Raw genomic sequence first — 26564 nt, forward strand, 5'->3', positions numbered from 1 at the left:
TGACCTTTGCTTTTACCTCTCATTCCAGAAAGCATGTTAGAATTCACCATGAGCAAAAATGACATTGTTATTGCAATACATCTATGTATGTATTTGTAATTTCTGCTATAATTTGTTAAATAAAAGCAAAATGATTCACAAACTTTTATACATTTCCATTTTCTCACTGCTCAACTGATGATGATATTTTCTCAACTTTCCTGAATAATTTTCTCTCTTTACCTGGTGACAACTGCTGTTCTCTGGTTGGACCCCCCTCACTATGCTGTGGACTGGAAAATGTATACAGGCAGAAAGCAGAGGTGATTGTAGGGCTTGCTTCATTTTATTCTCTTCTCTCAGTGATCAAAGTCCTGGAGTGTCTGTTGTCTCAGGTCTAAAGCCAGTTGTTTCACATATTTTTGTTTAGTTTTCTAGTTGTTTACAGTGGAAAGACAAGTCTGCTACCAGTTGCTTCATCTTGGTGGAAGTAGAAGTGCCTCTATAAATATTTTTGATTGAATCATAAAATGTGAGAGGAATTATTAGAACATAATCTCTGTTCTTCTACCAAATTTCTTTTGTGGCTCCTCAGGCACTGAAGATGGCTCTTCCTTTGAGTCTAAAATGTGAAGATTATAATTCTTTTCCCTTTGATCTTTTCCCTGCAGGTCTTGGATCCCAAATCACCACCAGGATGACACTAAGTTTCTTAGGATAAAAAACAATTTTAAATTTACCACACATAGTAGTTTTTAATGGCATTTTAGTTTCTTAAGGCATACATGTAATCCTTCTTACTTCAAGCCTTAACTAACTTAATCCTTGATTTTTCTCATTCTTTTTTGACTTCTTTTGCTCACTCTTCTTATTAGCAGTCTACTTTTTTCTTTATTGGAGTATAATTGCTTTACAGTGGTGTGTTAGTTTCTGCTTTATAACAAAGTGAGTCAGCTATACATATACATATGTTCCCATATCTCCTCCCTCTTGCATTTCCCTCCCACCCTTCCTATCCCACCCCTCTAGGTGGTCACAAAGCACTGAGCTGATCTCCCTGTGCTATGTGGCTGCTTCCCACTAGCTAGCTATTTTACATTTGGTAGTATATATAAGTCCATGCCACTCTTTCACTTCGTCCCAGCTTACCCTTCCCCCTCCCCATGTCCTCAAGTCCATTCTTTATGCCTGCATCTTTATTCCTGTCCTGCTCCTAGGTTCTTCATAACCTTTTTATTTATACATATTTTTAGATTCCATATATATGTATTAGCATACGTTATTTGTTTTCCTCTTTCTGACTTACTTCACTCTGTATGACTGACTCTAGGTCTATCCACCTCACTACAAATAACTCAATTTCATTTCCTTTTATGGCTGAGTAATATTCCATTGTATATATGTGCCACATCTTTATCCATTCCTCTGTCGATGGACACTTAGGTTGCTTCCATGTCCTGGCTATTGTGAATAGAGCTGCAGTGAACATTGTGGTACATGACTCTTTTTGAATTATGGTTTTTTCGGGGTATATGCCCAGTAGTGGGATTGCTGGGTCGTATGGTAGTTCTATTTTTAGTTTTTTAAGGAACTTCCATACTGTTCTCCATAGTGGCCATATCAATTTACATTCCCACCAACAGTGCAAGAGCGTTCGCTTTTCTCCACACCCTCTCCAGCATTTATTGTTTGTAGATATTTTGATGATGGCCATTCTGACTGGTATGAAGTGATACCTCATTGTAGTTTTGATTTTCATTTCTCTAATGATTAGTGACGTTGAGCATCCTTTCATGTGTTTGTTGGCCATCTGTATGTCTTATTTGCAGTCTTATTTTCTCTCAGGCAGTCTGTTTTCCATCACATTTTAACATTTAAAGACATGTATTTACATTGAATTTTGTTTTGACCACGCCCCATCGCTTGCAGAATCTTAGTTCCCTGACCAGGGATTGAACCCGGGCCCTTGGCAGTGAAAGCATGGAGTCCTAACCACTGGACAGCCAAGGAATTCCTGCACTTACATTGGTTTTACAAAATATTGTTCCCAGAAAAATTGACAGGATGCACATGCAAGCAAGAAGGGAATGATTTCTTTTAGACACCACTGGGATTCAGCACAAGATGGAAAGGACCTGGAAGCCATTCAAAGACTGGTTAAATTGCCAATTGGCTGGAACATTGGAAAGTAAATTGGGATTTCCCACATGTAAAAAATATTAAAGAGGCATGAATAGAAATAAGACATCAATTACTTTTCACTAGAAACATAACTATTATTTTTAATTTTTTCACTAGGAGAGAATTTTTTTTAAAAGAGTCATTTTAAACTTTATCCTCCTTCCCAAGCAGTGTAGACACTTGTGGATGGTTAACAAATGTCATTACCCCCAAATTTGGGATTTTGCCAATCAATTTTGACCTCTTCTGAAAAAATGGTTGGTAGAGTGTGTTATATTACTGTTCTACTTTCAAAATCTCCTCACTAGCTTGTTCGTTAAGTCTGTCTGTTTCATTTTGTACTTCATCAATACGTTCAATTGCTTCTTGCAGTTCTTTTTCTTCCTTCAGCAAGTTCAGAGAAGCAGACGTTTCCTCTGGCCTGGAGGCAGGAGTCAGTCTCGGTTTCTTTGCTTGGGGTGGAAGTGAAGACTGGTGTTTGGGGACCATGCTGAGAGAAAAGCCAAGAATCCACCCAAGGGAAGAGGCATGTACCAGGAACTCTGAGAATGAGAAAGGTAAATCTTTAATACATAATGAGACCTATGACCTCAGCCATTTGGCCATCATATCCCAGGATCAACATCAAAAGCCTATGGATCAGGGCTTCCCTGGTGGCACAGTGGTTGGGAGTCCGCCTGCCGATGCAGGGGACACGGGTTCATGCCCCGGTCTGGGAGAATCCCACATGCCACGGAGCGGCTGGGCCTGTGAGCCATGGCCGCTGGGCCTGCGTGTCCGGAGCCTGTGCTCCGCAACGGGAGAGGCCACAACAGCAAGAGGCCCGCGTACTGCAAAAAAAAAAAAAAAAAAAAGCCTATGGATCAAATTTGAGGCATTTAGATAGGTCCAGTTTTCTTCCAGAAGACAACCATTGCTTTAAGTTTCTTTTGTATCTTTTCAAATACATCATATATAACACTAATAATGACATGCTATACAGACTGTTCTGCATCTTTCTTTCTTATTTAACATTATATCTTGGCAAAGTTACTAGTCAGTACGGGAAGAGCACCCTCATTCTTTTTTATAATCTCATGAAAAGCTGTAATTTTATTTATTTATTTTCTGTTTTAGTTGAAATATAATTGACATATAACTTTATATTAGTTTCAGGTATACACATAATGTTTTGATATTTGTATATTGTGAAATTATTACCACAATAGTTAGCATCCATCACCATAGTTACAAAGTTTTTTTCTTGTGATGAGAACTCAAGATCTACTTACTTAGCAAATTTCAAATATGCAATACAGTATTTTTTTTAATTAAAAAAATTGTTTGTGATAGTTTTTCTTTTTTCTTTTTTAAATGTTATTTATTTATTTTCTTTTTTTTTGGCTGCACCAGGTCTTAGTTGAGGCATGTGGGATCCTTGTTGAGGCACGTGGGATCTTTTTTGTTTCAGTGCGTGGGCTTCTCTCTAGCTGTGGTGCATGGGCTTCAGGGCACGTGGGCTCTGCAGTTAGTGGCACGAGCTTTCTTGTTGAGGTGCGTGAGCTCAGCAGTTGTGGTGCTCAGGCTTAGTTGCCCCACGGCATGTGGGATCTAGTTCCCTGACCAGGGATTGAACCTGCATCCTCTGCATTGGAAGGTGGATTCTTTACCACTGGACCACCAGGGAAGTCCCCACAATACAGTATTATTAACTATGGTCATTTGCTGAACATTACATTCCCATGACTTATTTATTTTATTTTATTACTATTATTATTTTTTTATTTGGCCGCACTGTGTGGCATGTGGGATCTTAGTTACCTGACCAGGGATCGAACCTGTGCTCCCTGCAGTGGAAGCATGGAGTCTTAACCACTGGACCACCAGGGAAGTCCCTCATTCTTTTTCTTATGGCTGAATAATATCCTATTGTGTATATATACCACATTTTCTTTATCCATTCATCTATTGATAGACACTTAGGTTGCTTCCATGTCTTGTCTTTTGTTTAATTTGTTTAACCAATACTTACTGATGATCAATAGCACTAATCTTTAGCTAGTACAAATCCTGCTGCATGAATCAAATCCTGCTGCATGAATCATCTTACACATGCTATTTGATATATGTACTAATGCATCTGTAGTATGAATTCCTAGGAATTCAATTGCTGATCAAAAGATATGTAATTTTAAGTTTTATAGGTATTGGCAATTTTTACCAGGAATATGAGAGTGAATAATGTGTCCTTAATAATACTGGGTATTGTGCTTTATAGTTAGGAGGAACTCACGTATTCATTTGTTGATTCAATTAACCTCCAATTAACCTTTGTAAAATCACATAAAGCAGTATATGTGGTGGAAATGTGAAATATATAATTTTTAAGACTAAAGCATTATGATTATTCTCAATAATAAATTCAAAATCAGCTCCTATTAGACAAATGAATTTATGGGTTTATTGCTTCCTTGTCCTGGCCTGGGCACAGTGAGATGACAGAAGTGAGCCTTCCATCTAAACTTCACCCTAAGCCTATAAACTTGCATCATACTAACTGCAATGGCTTTGGCTTCAAAATATATTCACTTTAAGATAGAAGAGTAATGTTAGGTTTTATAAACCAAAAAGCAAGAATAAGTCATTTTCATAGGACTTGTTTGTTCAGATGAAGAACAAAGCTTCCAGGTGTGCTTCTTTGGATAAAAAGATATTCCTGTTAATGCCTCAAATGAAGTCACCCTACTGAGCAAAGATATAGTTCAGTGTTCTCTCCAGTTGAAAACATTTAGGGTGTAAATGAAGTCCTATTGGCAGGGAAGATGGCAACAGTATGTCCAGAGCTCTGAACTGAAAATATACAAAGGCTAAAGAGTGGACGGTGGTTGCAACTATTGGGCAGGAGGGTCCCTCAGGCAGCCACCCCTGTGGGCACAGGGCCAGGAGTTGCTCCTGCCCTGCATTCCCTCCCTCTGCCTTTCACTTCCCAGCTGCCAAGATCGTGGAAGCTTTGAAGCTCAGCAAAGAAGGTAAATCCACTGAGAACAGCCTGTAAATGTCCTAGAAAAGCATCCAACAGTTTGTTCTCAACAAATACTGACTGAATGAATGAAGGAGTGATATCAAGCAATATCCAGATATTACCTGCACTCTGCCTGTCCCCTGCCTGAACCTGGGATTCTTGCACTGAGTGAGTGGTCCTGGGTCCCACATTGGCATTGCTCATTTGGTGGATGAAGACAGTTGACAGAGTTGTTGTTGCTGTGTGGCTGACAGGGTCTTGGTGCTCCGGCCTGGTGTCAAGCCTGAGCCTCTGAGGTAGGACAGCCAAGTTCAGGACATTGGACCACCAAAGACTTCCCAGCCCCACATAATATCAAACGATGAGAGTTCTCCCAGATATCTCCGCCTCAATGCTAACACCCAACTCCAACCCGTGGTCAGCAAGCTCCAGTGCTGGACACCCTATGCCAAACAACTAGCAAGACAGGAACACAACCCCCCTCCATTAGCAGAGAGGCTGCATAAAATCATACTAAGTTCACAGATACTCCAAAACACACCACCGGACACGGCCCTGCCCACCAGAAAGACAAGATCCAGCCCCACCCACCAGAACACAGGCACAGTCCCCTCCACCAGGAAACATACACAAGCCACTGAACCAACCTCACCCACTGGGGACAGACACCAAAAACAATAGGAACTACGAACCTACAGCCTGCGAAAAGGAGACCCCAAACACAGTAAGTTAAACAAAAAGAGAAGACAGAGAAATACGCAGTAGTTGAAGGAACAAGGTAAAAACGCACCAGACCAAACAAATGAAGAGGAAATAGGCAGTCTACCTGAGAAAGAATTCAGAGTAATGATAATAAAGATGATCCAAAATCTTGGAAATAGAATGGAAAAAATACAAGAAATGTTTAACAAGGACCTAGGAGAACTAAACAGCAAACAATGATGAACAACACAAATGAAACTGAAAATTCTCTAGAAGGAATCAATAGCAGAATAACTGATGCAGAAGAATGGATAAGTGACCTGGAAGATAAAAGAGTGGAAATAACTACTGCAGAGCAGAATAAAGAAAAAAGAATAAAAAGAATCGAGGACAGTCTCAGAGACCTCTGGGAAAACATTAAACACACCAACATTCAAATTATAGGGGTCCCAGAAGAAGAAGAGAAAAAGAAAGGGACTGAGAAAATATTTGAAGAGATTATAGTTGAAAACATCCCTAACATAGGAAAGGAAATAGTCAATCAAGTCCAGGAAGCACAGAGTCCCATACAGGATAAAGCCAAGGAGAAACACACCTGGACACGTATTAATCAAACTATCAAAAATTAAAAATGAAGAAAAAATATTAAAAGCAGCAAGGGAAAAGCAGCAAATAACGTACAAGGGAATCCCCATTAGGTTAACAGCAGATCTTTCAGCAGAAACTCTGCAACCCTGAAGGGAGTGGCAGGACATATTTAAAGTGATGAAAGGGAAAAACCTACAACCAAGATTACTCCACCCAGCAAGGATCTCATTCAGATTTGAAGGAGAAATTAAAAGTTTTATGGACAAGCAAAAGTTAAGAGAATTCAGCACCACCAAACCAGCTTTACAACAAATGCTAAAGGAACTTCTCTAGGCAGGAAACAAAGAGAAGGAAAAGATATACAATAACAAACCCAAAACAATTAAGAAAATGGTAATAGGAGCATACATATCGATAATTACCTTAAATATAAATGGATTAAATGCTCCAACCAAAAGACATAGACTGGCTGAATACATACGAAAACAAGACCCATATATATGCTATCTTCAAGAGACCCACTTCACACCTAAGGACACATACAGACTGAAAGTGAGGTGATGGAAAAAGATATTCCATGCAAATGGAAATCAAAAGAAAGCTGGAGTAGCAATTCTTATATCAGACAAAATAGACTGTAAAATAAAGACTATTACAAGAGACACAGAAGGACACTACATAATGATCAATCCAAGAAAAAGATAAGACAATTGTAAATATTTATGCACCCAACATAAGAGCACCTCAATACATAAGGCAAATGATAACAGCCATAAAAGGGGAAATCAACAGTAACACAATAACACTAGGGAACTTCAACACACCCCTTTCACCAATGCACAGATCATCCAAAATGAAAATAAATAAGGAAACACAAGCTTTAAATGACACATTAGACAAGATGAACTTAATTGATATTTATAGAATATTCCATCGAAAAACAACAGAATACACTTTCTTATCACGTGCTCATGGAACATTCTCCAAGATAGATCATATCTTGGGTCACAAATCAAGTGTTGGTTAATTTAAGAAAATTGAAACCATTATCAAATCTTTTCTGACCACAATTCTATGAGACTAGCTATCAGTTACAGGAAAAAACTGTAAAAAATAGAAACAAATGTAGGTTAAGCAATACACTACTAAATAACCAAGAGATCACTGAAGAATTCAAAGAGGAAATCAAAAAATACCTAGAGACAAATGACAATGAAAACACAATGATCCAAAACCTGTGGGATGCAGTAAAAGGAGTTCTAAGAGGGAAGTTTATAGGAATACAAGCCTACCTCAAGAAACAAGAAGAATCTCAAATAAACAATCTAACCTTACACCTAAAGCAATTAGAGAAAAAAGAACAAAAAACCCCCCAAAGTTAGCAGAAGGAAAGAAATCATAAAGATCAGATCAGAAATAAATGAAAAAGAAATGAAGGAAACAATAGCAAAGATCAATAAAACTGAAAGCTGGTTCTTTGAGAAGATAAACAAAATTGATAAACCATTAGCCAGACTCATCAAGAAAAAAATGGGAAAAGACTCAAAGCAACAAAATTAGAAATGAAAAAGGAGAAGTAACAACTGACAATGAAGAAATACAAAGGATCATGAGAGATTACTACAAGCAACTATATGCCAATAAAATGGACAACCTGGAAGAAATGGATAAATTCTTAGAAAAGCACAACCTTCTGAGACTGAACCAGGAAGAAATAGAAAATATAAACAGACCAATCACAAGCAATGAAATTGAAACTGTGATTAAAAATCACATTCCAACAAACAATAGTCCAGGACCAGATGGCTTCACAGACGAATTGTATCAAACATTTAGAGAAGAGCTAACACCTATCCTTCTCAAGCTCTTCCAAAATATAGCAGAGGGAGGAACACTCTCAAACTCATTCTACGAGGCCACCGTCACCCTGATACCAAAACCAGACAAAGGCGTCACAAGAAAAGAAAACTACAGGCCAATATCACTGAAGAACGTAGATGCAAAAATCCTCAAGAAAATACTACCAAACAGAATCCAATAGCACATTAAAAGTATCATACACCATGATCAAGTTGGGTTTATTCCAGGGATGCAAAGATTCTTCAGTATACGCAAATTAATCAATGTGATACATCATATTAACAACTTGAAGGACAAAAACCATATGATAATCTCAATAGATGAGAAAAAGCTTTTGACAAAATTCAACACCCATTTATGATAAAAACTCTCTAGAAAGTAGGCATAGAAGGAACATACATCAACATATTAAAAGCCATATATGACAGACCCACAGCCAACGTCGTTCTCAATGGTGAAAAACTTAAACCATTTCCTCTAAGATCAGGAACAAGACAGGGTTGCCCACTCTCACCACTATTATTCAACATAGTTGTGGGATTTTTAGCCACAGCAATCAGGCAAGTAAAATAAATAAAAGGAAAACAAATCAGAAAAGAAGAAGTAAAACTGTCATTGTTTGCAGATGACTTGATACCATACATAGAGAATCCTAAAGATGCTACCAGAAAACTACTAGAGCTAATCAATGAATTTGGTAAAGTAACAGGATACAAAATTAATGCACAGAAATCTCTTGCATTCCTATACACTAATGATGAAAATTCTGAAAGAGAAATTAAGGAAACACTCCCATTTACCACTGAAACTAAAAGAATAAAACACTTAGGAATAATCCTACATAAGGAGACAAAAGACCTGTATGCAGAAAACTGTAACACACTGATGAAAGAAATTAAAGATGACACAAATATATGGAGTGATATACCATGTTCTTGGATTGGAAAAATCAACATTGTGAAAATGACTATACTACCAAAAGCAAATTCAATGCTATCCCTATCAAACTAGTAATGGCATTTTTCACAGAACTAGAACAAAAATTTCACAGTTTCTATGGAAACACAAAAGACCCCGAATAGCCAAAGCTGTCTTGAGAACGAAAAACGGAGCTCGAGGAATCAGGCTCCCAGACTTCAGACTATACTACAAAGCTACAGTAATCAAGACAGTATAGTACTGGCACAAAAACAGAAATATAGATCAGTGGAACAGGATAGAAAGCCCAGAGATGAACCCACACACATATGGTCACCTTATCTTTGTCAAAGGGGGCAAGAGTATACAATTGAGAAAAGACAGCCTCTTCAAGTGGTGCTGTGAGAACTGGACAGCTACATGTGAAAGAATGAAATTAGAACACTCCCTAACACTGTGTACAAAAATAAACCCAAAATGGGTTAAAGATCTAAATGTGGGCATCCCTGGTGGCGCAGTGGTTGACAGTCCGCCTGCCGATGCGGGGGACTCGGGTTCGTGCCCCAGTCTGGGGAGATCCCACATGCCACGAAGTGGCTGGGCCCGTGAGCCGTGGCTGCTGAGCCTGCGTGTCCGGAGCCTGTGCTCCGCAGCGGGAGAGGCCACAGCAGTGAGAGGCCCGCGTACCACAAAAAAAAAAAATCTAAGTGTAAGCCCAAACACTATAAAACTCTTAGAGGAAAACATAGGCAGAAGACTCTATGACATAAATCACAGCAAGATCCCTTTTGAGCCACCTCCTAGAGAAATGGAATTAAAAACAAAAATAAACAAATGGGACCTAATGAAACTTAAAAGCTTTTGCACAGCAAAGGAAACCATAAACAAGACAAAAAGACAACTCTCAGAATGGGAGAAAATATTTGCAAACAAAGCAACTGACAAAGGATTAATCTCCAAAATATACAAGCAGCTCATGCAGCCAATATCAAAAAAACACACACCCCAATCCAAAAATGGGCAGAAGACCTAAATAGACATTTCTCTAAGAAGATATACAGATCGCCAACAAACACGTGAAAGGACGCTCAACCTCACTAATCATTAGAGAAATGAAAGTCAAAAGTACAATGAGGTGTCACCTCACACCGGTCAGAATGGCCATCATCAAAAATTCTACAACAGTAGATGCTGGAGAGGGTGTGGCAAAAAGGGAACTCCCTTGCACTGTTGGTGGGAATGTAAATTGATACAGCCACTATGGAGAACAGTATGGAAGTTCCTTAAAAAACTAAAAATAGAACTACCATATGACCCAGCAATCCCACTACTGGGCATATACCCTGATAAAACCATAATTCAAAAAGAGACATGTACCACAATATTCATTGCAGCACTATTTACAATAGCCAGGACATGGAAGCAACCTAAGTGTCCATCGACAGATGAATGGAGAAAGAAGATGTGGCACATATATAAAATGGAATATTACTCAGCCATAAAAAGGAATGAAACTGAGTTATTTGTAGTGAGGTGGATGGACCTAGAGATTGTCATACAGAGTGAAGTAAGTCCGAAAGAGAAAAACAAATACCGTATGCTAACACATATATATGGAATCTAAAAAAAGGAAAAAGAAAAAACAGTGGTCAGAAGAACCTAGGGGCAAGATGGGAATAAAGATGCAGACCTACTAGAGAATGGACTTGAGGATACGGGGAGGGGGAAGAGTAAGCTGGCACAAAGTGAGACAGTGGCATGGACATATATACACTACCAAATGTAAAATAGATAGCTAGTGGGAAGCCGCCGCATAACACAGGGAGATCAGCTCGGTGCTTTGTGACACCAGAGGGGTGGGATAGGGAGTGTGGGAGGGAGGGAGATGCAAGAAGGAAGAGATATGGGGACATATGTATATGTATAATTGATTCACTTTGTTATACAACAGAAACTAGCACACCATTGTAAAGCAATTATACTCCAATAAAGATGTTAAAAATAAAAAAGAAACGAAATTGAGTTATTTGTAGTGAGGTGGATGGACCTAGAGTCTGTTATACAGAGTGAAGTAAGTCATAAAGAGAAAAACAAGTACTGTATGCTAACACATATATATGGAATCCAGAAAGAAAAAAAAAAAAGTTCTGACGAGCCTAAGGGCATGATGGGAATAAAGATGCAGACGTAGGGAATGGACTTAAGGACACAGAGAAGGGGAAGTGTAAGCTGGGACGAAGTGAGAGAGTAGCATTGAAATATATACACTACCAAATGTAAAAAAGATAGCTCTTGGGAAGAAGCTGCATAGCACAGGGAGATCAGCTCGGGCTTTGTGACCACCTAAAGGGGTGGGATAGGGAGGGTGGGAGGGAGACGCAAGAGGGAGGGGATAAGGGGATATACGTATATGTATAGCTGATTCACTTTGTTCTACAGCAGAAACTAACACGAGATTGTAAACAAATAAAGATGTTAAAAAAAAAACTGTTGGGTAAGAAAACTGGTGCTCTTGCATTTGGGTTTGCATATATATATGTTAATTTGCAATATTTGTACCTTTACTCCAAATGGTGCAGATTATTATAAATGTCATCTCTTTTATGTTTACATCAGCTCCATTAGAACTAAGAAGGCTCTGCAGAAGACCAAATCTTCTTCTCTTAAGGGAATACACAGAACCTTGCCTTGATTTGATAGCTAAACACACTGACTTGGCTGTATTCACCCACATATAACAACTTAAAGTGAGAGCATAGGACAGAAAGGCCCTGTCCTTGGGGTAGTGAGTCAGTCCTGACCAATGTTACTCTTCTGTGGATACCCTCTATTTTTAAAGAGTCTGTGATGCTGATCCAAACAGGTCTAAACTCAATTCTATTCCTGTTTTTTTCAGAATTGGCTTAAGCCTTATGTCAGCCTGGACATTTCACTCCACAATACTTAACTTAGGCTGCTGCATGCTGATTTCTTATCCATGATCCTAGTCCTAGGGGCTTTAATTCTTCACTCTGGCCTGCTTACACAGGGTTTGAATTTTGCAGGGGCCTCAGGCCAGGGGAAGCTCAATACTTACTTTTTAATCTCTGCTTTGCTGTTGGAAGTCAAGGTAACCTTGTGCTTCCTTTCCATGAGAGCTGGTGCATGCTGACCCTGTAGCCTGTGTCCTGCTCTAGCAGCTTTCCTGGCGGAGTGTTCTGATTAGAGTCCCTGTGAATCAGGGGAGCCATATAGTGTGGTTAAGAAGACAATCATGTTCTTAAATCTCAGCTTAAATTCTTTCTGGCTGTGACTTTAAGTTACTTAGCCATTTTGAGTTTCAGCTTTCTCACCCGTAATAAAGTGGGAGTAGGTTCTACTTCCTGAGGTTTTATTGACAGGACTGGAAGCAATAATGTGCATTACACTTTTGGTGAAAGACTGACACATTTTATGGACTCTATTATTTTATGCACTTTATTATCTTATGCAGCCACATTTGACCAGAGACTGCTTTTCCCCTCCAATCTATGAGGGCTGTGGGCAGTCTTGATGACATGTATGCCTGTAAAGAGACATACAAGTCATCAACGGAAGCATTCCTTTTTCTTCTCTTCTAATATGGCAGCCGTGTGGACTCTTTCTCTTCATGATCCTGAGTAAAAAGACAAAAGTTTTCTCAAGCCCCCTGTTGGGGTGTGGCCCAGTCAGTCCTCTCATAAGTCAAGAGAGAAGGTCTTCTATGGGAGGTCTCAGCCTGAGTTTTCTTTTTAGTGCTAGAAATAGCCTTTAACAAGGTTCTTCGTGGCTGTCAAAATGCAGGCTTTCAGCATGGAGCTCACACACCAACATTCCTTATCATTATCTTTTGTATTCCATAATACAGTAGTATAAGGGGGAAGCAGATTAGAAATCACTTTTTCTTCATGAATATCCTTACATTGAGAAGGCCAATAAGCATCAGTTAATATACAGACCAAGAAAACTACAGATAAGAACATCAGACTATTTTGTGTAAAGGGTCATAAGGAAAAGTAGCAGGTGTATTTGCTAACACTGAGCATTCAAAAACATTTCTTGTTCTGTACCCAAGAGAGATTCAAAATTGTTACTGTTTTGGCAAAAACATTTCAAGTCTGAAGACGATTATTAAGGCTACATTCTGCCATTTCTTACAAAGCTAAATGATTGTAATTTTTTCCAGTTTTGAGAAATAATTGACATACATCACTGTATAAGTTTTAGGCATAGAGCATGATAGTTTGATTTACATATATTGTAATATGATTACTACAATAGGTTTAGTGAATATCCATCTTCTCATAAAGATACAATAAAAGAAAAGAAAGAAAAAAAAAGAGAAAGGGGAATATTTTCTTTTTGTAATGAGAACTCATAGGATATACTCTTAACAACTTTCCTATACATCACACAGCAGTGTTAACTATAGGCATCATGTTGTACATTACATCCTAGTACCTATTTATCTTATAACTGGAAGTTTATACCTTTCTACCACCTTCCTACAGTTTCTCTCCCTTGAACCTCTGCCTGTGGTAACCACAAGTCTGATTCCTTTTTTCTATGAGTTTGTTCTTTTTTATATATAAAATATATATATAATGAATATATAAAATATAAAAAGATTCCACATACAAGTGAGATCATACACTATTTGTCTTTCTCTGTCTGACTTATTTCGCTCAGTATAGTGCCTTCACCATCTGTCCATGTTGTTGCAAATGGTAGGACTTCCTCATTTTCATGGCTGAATAATATTTCATACTATATATATATATAGTATCTATCTATCTATAGTATATATCTATATATCATGACTTCTTTATCCATTGATCCATTGGTAGACATTAGATTGTTTACCTGTCTTGGCTATTGTACATAATGCTGCTATGAACATGGGGTGCAGATATATTTTTGAGCTAATGTTTTCATTTTCTTTGGGTATATTCCCAGAAGTAGAATTGCTGGATCATACAGTAGTTCTGTTTTTAATTTTTTGAGGAGCCTCCATACTGTTTTCCATATGAGCTATACCAATTTACATTCCCACCAACAGTGCACAAATGTTCCCTTTTCTCCACATTCACACAAGAAATTCTTATCCCTTGTCTTTTGATGATGGTCATTCTAACAGCCATGAGGTGACATCTCATACTGATTTCTTTTTCTTTTTTTCTTTTTTTTTTAAAACCAGCTCCCCTCAAGACAGTTCTCTTTTTTTTTTTTTGGCTGCCTTGGGTCTTCGTTGCTGTGCATGGGCTTTCTCTAGCTGTGGCGAGTGGGGGCTTCTCTTCGTTGTGGAGCACAGGTTTCTCATTGCAGTGGCTTCTCTTGTTGTGGAGCATGGCCTCTAGGTGCATGGGCTTTAGTAGTTGCACCACGTGGGCTAAGTAGTTGTGGCACGTTAGCCTTAGAGTGCATGGACATTACAGTGGTAGCGGCACATGGGCTCAGTAGTTGAGGTGTGCAGGCTCTAGGGTGCAAGGGTTTCAGTAGTTATAGCACACAGGCTCAGTAGTTGTGGCTCTTGGGCTTTAGAGTGCAGGTTCAGTAGTTGTGGCACACGGGGTTAGTTACTCTGCGGCATGTGGGATCTTCCTGCACCAGGGCTCGAACCTGTGTTCCCTACACTGGCAGGAAGATTCTTAACAACTGTGCCACCAGGGAAGTCCCCTGATTTCTTTTTCTTCCAGTTTTATTGAAGTATAATTGACATACAGCACTGTGTAAGTTTAAGGTATACATAATAATAATTTGATTTACATATATCATGAAGTGATTATCATAGTAAGTTTAATGAACATCCATCATCTCATATAGGTAGAAAATTAAAGAAATAGAAAAAAAATTTTTTTATTCTTGTGATGAGAACTGAGTATTTACTCTCTAAACAACTTTCTTATTTTACATACAGAAATGTTAATTACATTTATCATGTTATAAATGATGTCCCTAGCACTTATTTACCTTGTATCTGGAAGTTTGTACCTTTTGACCATCTTCCTCCAATTCCCCCTCCTCCCACCCCCCTGCCTCTGGTAACTACAAATCTGATCTCTTTTTCTATGTTTGTTTTGAAGCATAATTGACCTACAACATTATGTTAGTTCCTGATACACAACATAGTGATTCGGTATTTCTATACATTTCAAAGTGATCACCAGAATAAGTCTGGTTACAATGTCACCAAAGATATTATATAGTTATTGCCAATATTCCCCACACTGTACATTTCATGCCCATGACTCATTTCCTGTGCAGCTGGAAGTTTGTACCTCTTGATCTCACTCACTTATTTCTTTCATTCTCCCTACCCGCATTCCCTCTGGCAAACACCCGTTTGTTCTCTGTTATCTATGACTCTATTTCTGTTATGTTTGTTCATTGTCTTATTTTTTATTGAGGTATAGTTGACTTATGATATAAATTCCAAGGGTACAACGTAGTGATTCACAATTTTGAAAGATTATACTCTATTTATAGTTATCATAAAATATTGGCTATAAACCCTGTGCTGTACAATATATCCTTGTAGTTTATTTATTTTATACATAGTAGTTTGTACCTCTTAATCCCCTACCCCCATTTTGCCCTTCCCCCCCACCCTTCCCCACTGGTAACCACAAAATTGTTCTCTATATCTGTGCATCTGTTTCTTTGTTGTTATATTCACTAGTTAGTTTTATTTTTTAGATTCCAAATATAAATGATAACATACAGTATTTGTCTTTCTCTGTCTGACTTATTTCAGTGAAATAATACCCTCCAAGTTCAACCATGTTGCTGCAAATTTCATTCTTTTTAGTGGCTGAGTAGTATTCCATTCTATATATATATCACATCTTCTTTATCCATTCATCTGTTGATGAACACTTAGTTTGCTTCCATATCTTGGGAACTGTAAATAATGCTGCTATGAACACTGGGGTGCAAGTACCCTTTGGAATTAGTGTTTTCTTTTTTTTTCAGACATATAGTCAGTATATATGGTAGTTCTAGTTTTAGTTTATTTAGGAATTGCCATACTGTTTTCCACAGTGGCTGAACCAAGTTACATTCCCACCAACAGTGTACGCTGTTCCCTTTTCTCCACATCCTTGACAACATTTGTTATTTTTGTTCTTTTTGATGATAGCCATTCTAACAGGTGTGAATAATATCTCATTGTGGTTTTAATTTGCATTGCTCTGATGATTACCAATGTTAAGCATCTTTTCATGTGTTTATTGGCCATCTGTATGTTTTCTTTGGACAAATGTCTATTCATGTCCTTTTCCCATTTTTAATCAGGTTGTTTGTTTTTTTGATGTTGAGTACTAATTATCCTGATTCTAATAACTAACACAAGTTTCTACAAAAGTGATAAATACCCATCATATGTAAAAAATACTGTTTCATGTGCTTTTATTACAAGCCTAATCCCAATGACGATATTCCTTCACACAGGCCAAGAAATAATCATTTCCAACTGACATTGGAGCACCATCCAAACCCTTAAATTAATGCTCAGCTTCAAAATAGATTACTTCTCAATAATATATGTACTAGTAGCATTGTTTATTACATGATCTATCATAGAATTCTCAATATGATACATACATTTAGATCCTTACATTAATCAGTTCTTCAAATACCTACTCCTCTTCCTCATTACCATTACTAATCTTTGTTACTGCCAACAATCTCTTCCAGCTTTTCACTGGGTGAGAGGGAGTCGGAATCATATCTTTCCTACTCATCGGGTGATGATATGGACGAGCAGACGCAAACACAGCTGCCCTCCAAGCAATCTTATATAACTGCATCAGGGTTATCGGATTCACTGTATCAATAGCATGATTTCTATCTAACTCAAACGCATGAGACGTACAACAAAGTTTTATACTCGACCTACTCTTTAAACCTCCCCCTTACAGGACTTGTATTAGCCGCAGCCGGAAAATCAGCTCAATTTGGACTTCACCCCTGACTCCCCTCAGCAATAGAAGGTCCCATGACCGTATCAGCCCTACTCCACTGAAGCACAATAGTCATAGCAGGGGTCTTCCTACTTATCCGATTTTACCCCCTAACAGAAAACAATAAACTTATTCAAACAATAACGTTATGCTTAGGAGCCCTTACCACTCTATTCACAGCTATATGCGCTCTCACCCAAAATGATATTAAAAAAATTATTGCTTTCTCTGCCTCAAGCCAATTAGGCCTAATGATGGTAACAATCAGCATCAACCAGCCCTATCTAACCTTCTTGCATATTTGCACACATGCTTTCTTCAAAGCCACACTATTCATGTGCTCTGGATCTATTATCCACAGCTTAAACAACAAACAAGATATTCGAAAAATAGGAGGCATATTCAAGACCTTACCTTTTACTGCAACAGCCCTTATCATTGGATGCCTAGCACTGACAGGAATGCTTTTCCTCACCGGTTTTTATTCTAAAGACCTGATCATTGAAACCGCCAACACGTCTTATACCAAGGCCTGAGCCCTATTAATAACTCTAACTGCCACCTCCCTCACAGCCATCTTATAGTACTCACATTATCTTCTTCGCATTACAGGGACAACCCCGCTTTTCCCCCTCAGCTCCTATCAATGAAAACAACCCCCTCCTAATTAACTCTATCAAACGCCTACTAATCGGAGGTATCTTTGCTGGATTCATCATCTCCAACAACATTCCCCCAACAGCCATCCCCCTAATAACCATACCTCTGCACTTAAAACTAACTGCCTTTATAGTAACAACTCTGGGCTTCGTGCTAGCACTCGAAATTAACCTCAACACACAAAACTTAAAATATACCTACGCCTCAAACTCCTTTAAATTCTCGATTCTCCTAGGATATTCCCCCACCATTATACACCACCTACCCCCTTATCTAAACTTATTAATGAGCCAAAAATTAGCATCCTCTCTTCTATATTTAATCGGATTAGAAACTATCTTACTAAAAACCACATCCCTCATTCAACTAAAATCCTCCACGCTAATCTCAAACCACAAAGACCTTATTAAACTATACTTCCCATCATTTCTCATCACCCTCACCCTTAGCATACCCTTATTTAATTACCCCAAGTAATCTCCATAATAATCACAACATCAATAAACAGTAACAATCACTAAGTACCATAAATATATAAGGCTGCAATCCCTATAGCCTTCTCACTTAGAAAACCAGAATCACCAGTATCGTAAATAACTCAGTCCCCCAACCCATTGAACTTAAACACAATTCCCACCTCCTCATCCTTCAAAATATAAAATACCATTAAAAACTCTACTATTAACCCTAAAAGAAATGCCCCCAAGACAACCTTATTAGAAACTCAAACCTCAGGATACTGCTCAGTGGCTATAGCTGTTGTATAACCAAACACGACTAACATTCCCCGTATATAAATCAAAAACACTATCAGACCTAAAAGTGAGCCACCAAAATTCAACACAATCCCACACCCAACACCACCACTCACAATCAACCCTAAACCCCCATAAATAGGCAAAGGTTTTGAAGAAACCCCCACAGAACTAATCACAAAAATAATATTTAAAATAAATACAATGTATGTCATTATTATTCTCACATGGACTCCAACCATGACCAATGACATGAAAAATAATCATGGTCATTCAACTATAAGAACACCAATGACCAACATTCGAAAAAACTACCCGCTGATGAAGATCGTCAACAGCACATTCATTGACCTCCCAACCCTGTCAAACATCTCGTCATGTTGAAACTTTGGCTCTTTACTAGGCATCTGCCTGATCCTACAAATCCTAACAGGCCTATTCCTAGCAATACACTACACACCAGACACAACAACTGCCTTCTCATCAGTAACACACATCTGCCGAGACGTCAACTATGGATGAAATATTCGATATATACATGCAAACGGAGCTTCCATATTCTCTACCTGCCTCTACACTCACGTAGGACGTGGCCTATACTATGGGTCCTACACCTTTCAAGAAACATGAAACATTAGAATCATCCTACTACTTAGAGTCATGTCTACCGCATTCATAAGTTACGTACTACCTTGAGGACAAATATTCTGAGACGCACAGTCATCACAAACCTACTCAGCAATCCCATATATTGGCACCACCCTTGTCAAATGAATTTGAGGTGGCTTTTCTGTAGATAAAGCAACACTCACACGGTTCTTTGCCTTCCACTTCATTCTCCTTTTCATCATCACAGTGCTAGCAGCCGTCCACCTACTATTTCTTCATGAAACAGGATCCAACAACCCCACAGGAATCCCATTCAACACAGACAAAATCCCATTCCACCCCTATTACACAAGCAGATATCCTAGGCGCCCTACTACTAATTCTAGCCTCACTAATACTAGCCCTATTCTCACCTGACTTGTTAGGAGACCCCGACAACTACACCCCAGGAAACCCACTCAATACACCACCTCATATCAAGCCAGAATGGTACTTTCTATTCACGTATACAATCCTACTATCAATCCTTAACAAACTAGTTGGAGTCTTAGCCCTATTACTCTCAGTCCTAACCCTGGCATTTATTCCAATACTCCACACATACAAACAGTGAAGCATGATATTCCGACCTTTCAGCCAACTCCTATTTTGAATGTTAGTAGCAGACTTACTAACACTAACATGAATTGGAGGGCAACCGGTAGAACATCCATACATTATCGGACAACTTGCATCTATTTTATACTTTTTTTTAATCCTAGTGTTAATACCAGTAACTACTATCATTGAAAACAGATTTCTAAAATGAAGAGTTGTAGTATAACACAATACCCTGGTCTTATAAACCAGAAAAGGAGAATGACACACCTCCCTAAGACTCAAGGAAGAAGCCCTAAACTTCACCACCAGCACCCAAAGCTGAAATTCTATATAAACTATTCCCTGAAATATATTATAAGACATTCATAAAACTACAGTACAATGTCAGTACTAAAACAACCCATTTTATCACATACATGTCATATATTTTGTGCATGTCTGCACTGTCACATCAATAAATACATGCATTCCATACATACATATATAAATTGTATGTATAACCGTGCATTACATTATTCACCACATGCCTAATAAGCATGTACATTAAATCATTGGTATTGCATCGTACATATAATTTATTGGTCATACATAATACATTAGGTTAAATCAGTCTCGACCAATGTACCTATAATCCTGTACATTGGACCACGAGCTTGATCACCAGGCTGCATGAAACCATCAACCCTGCCGAGTGGGTTGATGTCCCTCTTCTTGCTCTGGACCCATAACTTGTGGGGGTTTCTATTGGTGAACTTTATCAAACATCTGGTTCTTACTTCAGGGCCATCTCACCTAAAATCTCCCACTCTCTCCCCTTAAATAAGACATCTCAATGGACTAATGACTAATCAGCCCATGCTCACACATAACTATGGCTTCATGCATTTGGTATTTTTTAATTTGGGAGGGGGGATGCTTGGGCTCAGCTATGACCCTAAAAGTTCTTAACACAGTCAAGCAAACGGTAGCTGGACTTAATTAAAATTATTTACTAGCATGAACAACCTTCATTGTGCAATTCAATGGTCGCAGGATATAGCACTCCATTCTCCCCCTGATTTAAAATATTTACCTATCAGAATAAATTAACCTTTAACCCCCCCTCTATCATACCAATGAGCTACTTAGATATTCACCACCCATATAGACAGACAAATAGATTCGACAGCCATTTTATCAAAAATTTAATACTAAATCTGACATAAACCACACAACACAACCATACAAATACCACCTATATATAACAAGTTAATGTAGCTTAAACACTTCTTAAAGCAAGACACTGAAAATGTCTAGATGGGCTCACTGTCCCCATGAAAATAAAGTTTTCGTCCCAGCCTTTCTATTAGTTTTTTTTTTTTTTTTTTTTTTTTTTTTTTGCGGTACGCGGGCCTCTCTCTGTTGTGGCCTCTCCCGTTGCGGAGCACAGGTTCCGGACGCGCAGGCTCAGCGGCCATGGCTCACGGGCCCAGCCGTTCCGCGGCATGTGGGATCTTCCCGGACCGGGGCACGAACCCGCGTCCCCTGCATCGGCAGGTGGACTCTCAACCACTGTGCCACCAGGGAAGCCCTCTATTAGTTTTTAATAGAATTACACATGCAAGTATATGCACTCCCGTGAGAATGCCCTCTAAATCACTGAGATTCAAAGGAGCAGGTAACAAGCATGCCACACCAGCAGCTCACAGCATCTTGCTCAATCACACCCCCACGGGAGACAACAGTGACAAGAATTAAGCCATAAATGAAAGTTTGACTAAGTCATATTAATCAGGGTTGGTAAATTTCATGCCAGCCACCGTGGCCATACGATTGACCCGAATTAATAGAATTATGGCATAAAGCATGTTAAAGAATTATACAAGATAAAGTTAAACCTTAATTAAGCTGTAAAAAGCCATAATTAAAATAAACTACAAAAGTGACTTTAACATATCCTGATCACACGATAGCTAAGACCCAAACTGAGATTAGATACCCCACTATGCTTAGCCCTAAACCCAAATAATCATAAGAACTAGACTATTCACCAGAGTACTACTAGCAACAGCTTAAAACTAAAAGGACTTGGCGGTGCTTCACACCCCTCTAGAGGAGCCTGTTCTATAATCGATAAACCCCGATAAACCTCACCAACCCTTGCTAATCCAGTCTATATACCGCCATCTTCAGCAAATCCTAAAAAGAAACAAAAGTAAGCACAATTATAATGCATAAAAATGTTAGGTCAATGTGTAACCTATGCGGTGGGAAGAAATGGGCTACATTTTCTACACCAAGAATACCCTTTATACGAAAGTTTTTATGAAACCTAAAAACTAAAGGAGGATTTAGTAGTAAATTAAGAATAGAGCGCTTAATTGAATAAGGCCATGAAGCATGCACACACTTCCTGTCACCCTCCTCAAGTGCTATGACAAAGCCACAGTTCATTAACATAAGCTAAACAATTATATGAGAGGAGATAAGTCATAACAAGGTAAGCATACAGGAAAGTGTGCTTGGATAAACCAAGGCATAGCTTAAATAAAGCATCTGGTTTACACCTAGAAGATTTCATAACCTATGTATGTCTTGAACTAAGCCTAGCCCACACTCTTCCCATCATACTAACACAAGCTAGTCAAATAAAACATTCATCAGACATCTAAAGTATAGAAGATAGAAATTTAGACATTGATGGTGCTATAGAGAAAGTACCATAAGGGAATGATGAAAGAAACATTAAAAGTATTAAAAGGCAAAGCTTATCCCTTGTACCTTTTGCATAATGACTTAACTAGCAACAACTTAACAAAGAGAACTTAAGCTAAACTACCCAAAACCAGATGAGCTACTTATGAACAGTTACTAGAACAAACTCATCTATGTGGCAAAATAGTGAGAAGATTTATAAGTAGAGGTGACAAGCCTAACGACCCTGGTGATAGTTGGTTGACCAGGAAAAGAATTCAGTTCAACGTTAAATAATACTAAAACCCATAATAAGCTTCAACTTATATTTAAATGTTAGTCTAAAAAGGTGCAGCTTTTTAGAAATGGATACAACCTTAACTAGAGAGTAAAAACAACACCATAGTTGGCCTAAAAGCAGCCACCAATTAAGAAAGTGTTCCAGCCCAACAACAAAACACATCTCAATTCCAATATTAAGTAAATCAACTCCTAGTTATACTACTGGACTAATCTATAAAATTATAGAAGCAATACTGCTAATATGAGTAACAAGAAATATTTCTCCTTGCACAAGTTTACATCAGCAACTAATAATATACTGATAATTAACAGTAAATAAATACAATCCAACACTAAACTATTAATTAAATACACTGTTAATCCAACACAGGTGTGCACCCAAGGAAAGATTAAAAAAAGTAAAAGGAACTCGGCAAATATAAACCCCGCCTGTTTACCAAAAACATCACCTCTAGCATCACCAGTATTAAAGGCACCACCTGCCCACTGACAACCGTTAAACGGCCATGGTATCCTGACCTTGCAAAGGTAGCATAATCATTTGTTCTCTAAATAAGGACTTGTATGAATGGCTACACGTGGGTTTTACTGTCTCTTACTTTTTTTTTTTTTTTGGCGGTACGTGGGCATCTCACTGTTGTGGCCTCTCCCATTGCAGAGCACAGGCTCCGGACGCGGAGGCCCAGTGGCCATGGCTCACGGGCCCAGCCGCTCCGCGGCATGTGGGATCTTCCCGGACCAGGGCACGAACGCGTGTCACCTGCATCGGCAGGCAGACTCTCAACCACTGCGCCACCAGGGAAGCCCTGTCTCTTACTTTTAATCAGTGAAATTGACCTCCCCATGAAGATGTGGGGATGACAAAATTAGACGAGACGACCCTATGGAGCTTCAATTAATCAACCCCCCAAAATCATAATCTTAAACCACCAAGGAATAACAAAATTTCACATGAGTTGACAATTTCAGTTGGGGTGACCTCAGAGCACAAAAAACGCTCCGAGTGATTAAAGCCTAGACCCACTAGCCAAAGCATAATATCACTTATTGATCGAAAAAATTGATCAACAGAACAGTTACCCTAGGGATAACAACACAACCCTACTCTAGAGTCCATATCGACAATAGGGTTTACGACCTCTATGTTGGATCAGGACATCCCAATCGTGTAACTGCTATTAAGAGTTCATTTGTTCAATGATTAAAGTCCTACGTGATTTGAGCTCAGACCTGAGTAATCCAGGTTGGTTTCTATCTATTATGCATTTCTCCCAGTACAAAAGAACAAGAGAAATAAGGCCCAGTTTAAACAAGCACCTTCAAAACAATTAATGATCTAACCTCAACTTAATAAACAAGCACAAAACAATCACCCGAGACCAGGGTTTAGTTAGGGTGACAGAGCTTGGAATTGTGTAAAACTTGAACCTTTATGCCCAGAAGTTCAAATCCTCTTTCTAACAAATGTTTATAATTAACATTCTAATGCTCATCATTCCTATTCTCCTAGCTGTGGCATTACTAACATTAATAGAATGAAAAATCCTAGTCTACATACAACTCCAAAAAGGGCCAAACATTGTAGGACTACACGGCCTACTCCAACCTATTGCCGACGCAATCAAACTATTCACTAAAGAACCCCTACGACCAGCCACGTCCTCCACCTCTATATTTATCATTACACCCATCTTAGCCCTAATCCTAGCCCTAACAATATGAATCCCCCTACCCATGACATACCCCCTCATCAACATAAACCTAGGAGTGTTATTCATACTAGCAATAACAAGTCTAACCGTATACTCTATCCTATGATCTAGATGGGCCTCCAACTCAATATACGCACTAATTGGGGCCCTATGAGCAGTAGCACAAACAATCTCATATGAAGTAATGCTCATCCTCTTATCAGAGCTCTTAATAAATGGGTCCTTCACCCTATCAACACTAACCACAACACAAGAACAACTATGACTGATCTTCCCATCGTGACTACTAGCCATAATATGATTTATTTCTACCCTAGCAGAAAACAGCCGAGCCCCTTTTGATTTAACAGAAGGAGAATCTGAACTCATGTCTGGCTTCAATATAGAATACACAGCAGACCCCTTCGCCATGTTCTTCCTAGCATAATACGTCAACATCATTATAATAAATATGTTCACAACAATCTTATTTCTAGGAGAATTCCACAACCCCTATACACCAGAACTATACACAATCAACTTCACCATTAAAACATTATTACTAACAATATCTTTCCTATGGATTTGAGCATCCTACCCTCGATTCTGATATGAGCAATTAATACACCTACTCTGAAAAAGCTTCCTGCCTCTAACACTAGCCCTATGCATATGACACATATCACTACCCATCATAATGGCAAGCATCCCCCCACAAACATAAGAAATATGTCTGACAAAATAATTATTTTGATAGAGTAAATAATAAAGGTTCAAGCCCTCTTGTTTCTAGAATTATAGGAATTGAATGTACCCTTAAGAATTCAATATTCTCCATGCTACCATAGTACACTACATTCTGCAGTAGGGTCAGCTAAACAAGCTATTGGGCCCATAGCCTGAAAATGTTGGTTTACATCCTTCTGGTACTAATAAACCCCATCATCTCCATCATTATCCTAACAACTGTCATTTTAGGAACTATAATCGTAATAACCAGCTCTCACTGACTACTAGCCTGAATTGGATTTGAAATAAATATAATAGCCATCATCCTTATTATAATAAAAAACTTTAACCCACAAGCCATAAAAGCCTCCACTAAATATTTTCTAACACAAGCTACCACAATAATACTACTTAAAATAGCAGTCATCATTACCTATTACACTCTGGCCAGTGGACTATCACAAAACTATTCAACCCAACAGCATCAACCATAATAATGATAGCCCTAGCCATAAAACTAGGACTATCCCCTTTTCACTTTTGAGTGCCCGAAGTAACACAAGGCACCATTAACAGGAGGTCTGTTTTTGGATCAAGATGGCAGAGTAGAAGGACGTGCTCTCACTCCCTCGTGTGAGACCACTAGAATCACAACTAAGTGCTGAACAATCATCAACAGGAAGACATGAACTCACCAAAAAAGATACCCCCCATCCAAAGACAAAGGGGAAGCCACAATGAGACAGTAGGAGGGGCACAATCACAGTAAAATCAAATCCCATAACTGCTGGGTGGGTGACTCACAAACTAGAGAACACTTATACAAGAGAAGTCCACCCACTGGAGTGAAGGTTCTGAGACCCATGTCAGGCTCCCAACCTGGGGGTCCGGCAACGGGAAGAGGAATTCCTAGAGAATCAGACTTTGAAGCCTAGCGGGATTTGATTGCAGGACTTCGACAGGAATGGGGAAACAGAGACTCCATTCTTGGAGGGCACACACAGAATAGTGTGTGCATCAGGACACAGGGGAAAGAACAGTGACCCCATTGGAGACTGAACCAGACTTACCTGCTAGTGTTGTAGGGTCTCCTGCAGAGGTGGGAGTGGTGGTGGCTGTGTCTCACCATGAGGACAAGGACACTTGCAGCAGAAGTTATGGGAAGTACTCCTTGGCGTGAGCCCTCCCAGAGTCTGCTATTAGCCCCACCAAAGAGCCCAGGTTGGCTTCAGTGTTGGGTTCCCTCAGGCCAAACAAGCAACAGGGAGGGAACCCATCCCCACCCATCAGCAGATAAGTGGATCAAAGTTTTAGTGAGCTCTGCCCACCAAAGCAACAGCCAGCTCTACCCACCACC

General features: G+C 38.9%; 1 long non-coding RNA gene across 3 annotated transcripts in view; it reads left to right on the forward strand.

Moving 5' to 3' along the window:
• LOC137201778 (uncharacterized) overlaps nucleotides 1-26564 on the forward strand; it is a 100501-nt gene that overhangs the window by 12352 nt on the left and 61585 nt on the right. The window contains exons 3-4 of one of the 3 annotated variants that reach the window (XR_010932318.1): nucleotides 2551-2717; nucleotides 5130-11517. This is a non-coding gene — a long non-coding RNA (uncharacterized lncRNA). Of the gene's footprint in view, nucleotides 1-2550; nucleotides 11518-26564 lie in introns of those variants that run through there. The other 2 variants (XR_010932317.1, XR_010932316.1) reach the window with 2 other exon arrangements.

This window comes from Pseudorca crassidens, chromosome 11 (assembly GCF_039906515.1).
Source record: "Pseudorca crassidens isolate mPseCra1 chromosome 11, mPseCra1.hap1, whole genome shotgun sequence".
Taxonomy (NCBI): domain Eukaryota; kingdom Metazoa; phylum Chordata; class Mammalia; order Artiodactyla; family Delphinidae; genus Pseudorca; species Pseudorca crassidens.